This window comes from Gopherus flavomarginatus, chromosome 12, assembly GCF_025201925.1.
Source record: "Gopherus flavomarginatus isolate rGopFla2 chromosome 12, rGopFla2.mat.asm, whole genome shotgun sequence".
In the NCBI taxonomy this organism is placed as follows: Eukaryota; Metazoa; Chordata; order Testudines; family Testudinidae; genus Gopherus; species Gopherus flavomarginatus.
The window spans coordinates 17,848,316-17,854,315 of record NC_066628.1 but is presented as its reverse complement, the minus strand read 5'-3'; positions in this window follow the sequence as shown (position 1 = coordinate 17,854,315).

The following is a 6,000-nucleotide window of genomic DNA, read 5'->3' as shown; positions in this document are numbered from 1 at the left end:
AAAAGTTATTTACTTATTCCCATAATACAAGAACTAAGGGTCACCAAATGAAATTAATAGGTAGCAAGTTTAAAACAAATAAAAGGAAGTTCTTCTTCACGCAGTGCACAGTCAACTTGTGGAACTCCTTACCTGAAGAGGTTGTGAAGGCTGGGACTATAACAATGTTTAAAAGGGAACTGGATAAATTCATGGAAGTTAAGTCCATAAATGACTATTAACCAGGAAGGGTAAAGAATGGTGTCCCTAGCCTCTGTTCATCAGAGGATAGAGATGGATTGCAGGAGAGAGATCACTTTATCATTGCCTGTTAGCTTCCCTCCCTCTGGGGCACCTGGCATTGGCTACTGTCTGTAGACAGATACTGGGCTAGATGGACCTTTGGTCTGACCCAGTAGGGCTGTTCTTATGTTCTTATCCTTGAGGAGGCCTCTGAGAGATGTGGGGCAAAAATCTGTCTGGGGATTGATCCTGCTTTGAGCAGGGGGTTGGACTAGATGACCTCCTGAGACCCCTTCCAATGCTGATATTCTATAATAGTTAACTTCTTATGGAAGTTGAATAAACTGCATCTTTTTAAAATGTAAAAACATGTTTATGTTATTTGTAAAATTTGTGATAGTATAGCTTTTAATCACTTTATTTAATTGTAATCCTGTGATTAAAAAACCTTTCCCTGAAAAATATAACCATTTTTTTTTAAGAAAGGGGATAGGAGGTATGTTTCTTCACATAACAGGGGTGAGTGGGGGCTGTCTTTACCTTACTCTTTCATATAGTTAGAAAAGCTTCATGACATAAGGGTGTCTGTTGCAAAATGTCGCTTGCCTAGTGTCATGTTTAGATGCAATAGAAAAGCATGTGAACATAACTTTATTTCTAATTAAAACAATATTTTGTTGCAGAAGTTAACTGCTTCAAATAACAAGAGTGAGAGGGGGCAGCATCTTACTCCTTTATGCAATTACTCAAGCCACATGGTTTTTGTCTTGTTAAGCTTGTATTGTAAATGGTGGGAACATTACATTCACCCTAAAATCTTCACACTTTACAAAAGATATCCTGTAAAGTGATCTTACAAAGTTTAAATTAAAAGGCCTCTTTGCAGCTAAAGTCTATGGGTGCTAATTCCCAATAAATGTAAAGATTATCAGAACACATGACTTTAAATAGATGGAATAAGAGAAATTGATATAAAGATTAGCCATAACTTTCATGAGGGTCTTTCTTCCATTTTTAAAGACCAAGGGTAAAGACATAATGTAAAAAGAGACAACATAACTTCTGCTACAAAACTGAAAACAAATAAGGATGTTTGCTAAATTTATATAAATTTGGTCAATAAAGCTGTCTACAGATATGTTCTTTTGATGGTCGTTTTAAAAATTTGTTTAAAATTTACTTGATTTAACTGTGTTTTGATTAAAAAAAAAAGAAGAAAAAGAGTCGGGAGCTGGGGGAAAGACTTCTAATCTCTGGTATAAAGTGTTAACTGTTTTACATCAGCTAATTTTTATTTTAAGATAGCTTGTGCATGTGCTTTATAAAGCGTGTAAATTTAAAGCTTTTTTTACAGCAGTTTTTCTTTCAGCAAGATTTAAAAAGCAACCTAAAGGCTGGTATATTACTAAAACAATTTGTGTTATTTACAGGGTTTGACTTTTCATTCCTTTGTTTAAAGAGCTGCATTTTTTAAAATAGACCACTGGTCAAAAGCCATGCCCCTTGGGATGTTGTGATTGGGTCAGGGAAATATATTCTATGATGTTGCTATGGAACAGCTCCTGATTGGCTCAACCAAGAGGCATAGGTTGCCTCAGGCTGGCTGGCTGACCCTGGATTTGCTGCCTAGAAGTAGCTGCAGGGGTAAGAGGCTTTTCTCTTTTCTCTGCCATGTGGTCAGTGACACAGGAGAGAGAGATTAGAATAGAGATAGAGATAGATCAAAAGTGCCCAAGTGACTTTGAAGTTTAACTCCCATTAATTTTCTATGGCACCTAGATTTTTAAGCCCAGAAAGGATCATTAGATCTTCTATTCTGACCTCTTGTATAACAAGGACCATTAAATTTCACCCAGCTGCCCCTGGAATGAGTCTAATAACTTATGTTTAACTAAATCCTATCCTGCAGGAAAGAACCCAGTCTGATTTGGTTCTGATAGTTAATCACCATCACTGTTAAATAGATGTGCCAAATTATTAATTTCAATTTGAGCTTCTTGCCTTTGGATCTCATTATTCCAAGGTTACGCTCCTTAGCCACTGATGCACTTTAGAAAAAAAAATCCCCACAATGACTAAAAATGTAATAAACCCAGGTTGCTTGTGAGCCACCTGTGGTAAAATATTTATTGAAATTCTTTGAGTAATTTTAAATGAGTGCATTTTTGAACATTGTGTGGTTCTTTGTGAAAAAAATGGAAAAAAAATCACTGTATGCATCACCTACTCTAAATTATTCACCCATCTCTATAGATGTTAGCCTTGTTTGACCTTAGTATGAAGTTTGTATCAGTTGTGTTAACCATTTTGTGTTCTTACTTACAATGAACAATCAGATTACAGTAAAATATGTTCAGGCTATTCTAGCACTGAGGCTAGCAAGTGAAAATGCTGAGACACAATGGCTCATTTATTTAATATTCAGTGGATGGAAGCAAGCAGGTGTGAAGTGTTATCATCTCAAACAGCTGTTTTGGAAATTAACAGGCAATTAAAACTCACCATTAGGAATAACAGACCAGATTTTAACCTCCAGTTAACCTTGTGTAAATCTGGAGTGACACCATCAGCTTCAGAAAAGTTTCTCCGTGTTTACCAATGGTGTAAATAAGATTGCAACATAGCCTAATATCTCTTGCTTTGATCGGGGCATACATTTCCTTTCTTATTTTCTTCCTTTTGCACACTAGAAAAAAAGGAGTAATTTTGCAAACACATTTGTTTGCCAAGCAGCAGAAATACTGTGATTCTGCATAGTGCAAATTTCTGTGCTAGAATAGACAATTAACAAACCAACTTTTATGTATATGTATCAATTTACATGCCTTAGGAATTTTTTCCGTACTCATCAATGGAGGCCAGCTAAATACATTGAATATTGCGACTCTGTGAGAGGGAAAAAAAAATCAGATATACACTGCAGCTGAATTGTGAACACCCCAGGGCAGAATCAGAAATCACTCCAAGGCAAGGCCAGGTCTACATTGGGAAATTAGGTTGGTATAACTGCATTGTTCAGGCCTCCCAGTGCAGTGGTTTGGGTTACTATATACACCAGACCTGCACAACGTGCCGCCTGTGTCATAACCTTAGTCCCAGATTTGGACCTTAAGCTTCCAAAATATGGGGGTTAGCATGAAAACCTCCAAGCTTAGTTACCAGCTTGGACCTGGTAAAGCTGCCACCACCCAAAAAATTAGAGTGTTTTGGGGCACTCTGGTCCCCCTGAAAAACCTTCCCTGGGACCCCAAGACCCAAATCCCTTGAGTCTCACAACAAAGGGAAATAATCCTTTTTCCCTTCCCCCCTCTCTGTTCCCAGTCCCGGAAACAAAAAGTACTTTCCTATTCCCCCAGAGGGAATGCAAAATCAGGCTAGCAAATCCAGCACACACAGATCTCCCCCCCTGATTTCTTCCTCCCACCAATTCCCTGGTGAGTACAGACTCAATTTCCCTGAAGTAAAGAAAAACTCCAACAGGTCTTAAAAGAAAGCTTTATATAAAAAGAAAGAAAAAATATATACAAATGGTCTCTCTGTATTAAGATGATACAATACAGGGTCAATTGCTTAAAAGAATATTGAATAAGCAGCCTTATTCAAAAAGAATACAAATCAAAGCACTCCAGCACTTATATTCATGCAAATACCAAAGAAAAGAAACCATATAACTTACTATCTGATCTCTTTGTCCTTACACTTAGAAACAGAAGACTAGAAAGTAGAAACTACTTCTCCAAAGCTCAGAGAAAGCAGGCAGACAGAAAACAAAGACTCAGACACCAACTTCCCTCCACCCAGAGTTGAAAAAATCCGGTTTCCTGATTGGTCCTCTGGTCAGGTGCTTCAGGTGAAAGAGACATTAACCCTTAGCTATCTGTTTATGACACGCCCCCCAAATTGCAGACAGTGGGGAAGCTCACTGGCGGCAATTTCCTTCTAGAACTTTAAAATAAACAGATTACTACAACACATGCACCTATACATATACTACTAAGTATATAACTAACAGACTTCTACATTTTAAGAACACTTTTTAACTACTGAATTCTGGGAAACTCTCACGGGAGAGTGCATCAGCAACTTTATTAGAAACTCCTGTGATATGTTGAATTTCAAAATCAAAATCTTGGAGAGCTAAACTCCAACGAAGAAGTTTCTTGTTGTTCCCCTTGGCAGTATGAAGCCACTTTAGTGCAGCATGATCAGTTTGTAGTTGGAACCGCCGTCCCCAAACATATGGGCGTAGCTTTTCCAGGGCGTACACAATGGCATAGCATTCCTTTTCACTGACTGAGCAGTGACTTTCCCTCTCAGACAGTTTCTTACTGAGAAACACGACAGGATGGAAGTTGTGATCTGTTGCTTCCTGCATGAGCACTGCTCCTATACCACGCTCAGATGCATCTGTGGTTACTAGGAATGGCTTGTCAAAGTCCGGGGCCCTGAGCACAGGGTCAGACATGAGCATCGCCTTAAGCTGGGTAAAGGCCTTTTGACACTCATCAGTCCACTTAACGGCATTTGGCTGGGTCTTTTTGGTCCGGTCGGTCAGTGGGGCAGCGATTTGGCTGTAGTGTGGTACAAATCGCCTGTAGTATCCGGCCAAGCCTAAGAAGGATTGGACCTGCTTCTTGGACCGTGGGACAGGCCACTTTTGGATAGCATCCACCTTGGCCTGTAGGGGGTTTATGGTTCCTCGACCCACCTGGTGCCCCAGGTAAGTCACTCTGTTTTGGCCTATTTGACACTTTTTGGCCTTAACAGTTAGTCCTGCCTGCCTGATGCGCTCAAAGACCTTTTCCAGGTGTAGTAGGTGTTCAGGCCAGGAGTCTGAAAAAATGGCCACATCATCGAGGTAGGCAACTGCAAATTCTCCCAGTCCAGCTAGTAGACCATCTACCAGCCTCTGGAAGGTGGCGGGTGCATTGCGAAGGCCGAAAGGAAGGACATTGAATTCATACACCCCCACATGGGTGACGAATGCTGACCTCTCCTTGGCAGGTTCATCTAGCGGTACTTGCCAGTACCCCTTGGTTAAGTCTATTGTAGAGATGAACTGGGCACGTCCCAACTTCTCCAATAGCTCATCGGTACGTGGCATTGGATAGTTGTCTGGACGAGTTACAGCATTTAGCTTACGGTAGTCCACGCAAAAGCGTATTTCCCCATCTGGTTTGGGTACCAGAACCACTGGAGATGCCCATGCACTGGTAGATGAGCGGATTATACCCATCTGTAGCATGTTCTGGATCTCCCGTTCTATAGCAGCTTGGGCATGAGGAGACACTCGGTAGGGTGGGGTTCTGATTGGGTGAGCATTACCTGTATCAATGGAGTGGTATGCCCGTTCAGTCCGTCCTGGGGTGGCTGAGAACAATGGGGCAAAGCTAGTGCACAGCTCCTTGATTTGTTGCCGCTGCAGATGTTCCAGGGTGGTTGAGAGGTTCACCTCTTCCACGCCACCATCTTTTTTCCCGTCGTAGTAGACACCGTCAGGCCACTCAGCATCATCTCCCTGGACTGTAAACTGACAAACCTGTAAGTCTCTGGAATAGAAAGGCTTGAGAGAATTAACATGGTACACTTTAGGCTTTAGTGAGGAATTGGGAAATGCTATGAGGTAGTTTACAGCTCCCAGGCGCTCTTGGACCGTGAATGGCCCTTCCCATGATGCTTCCATCTTATGGGCCTGTTGCGCCTTCAAGACCATAACCTGGTCTCCTACCTTGAAAGAACGTTCTTTGGCATGTCTGTCATACCAGGTCTTTTGCTCTT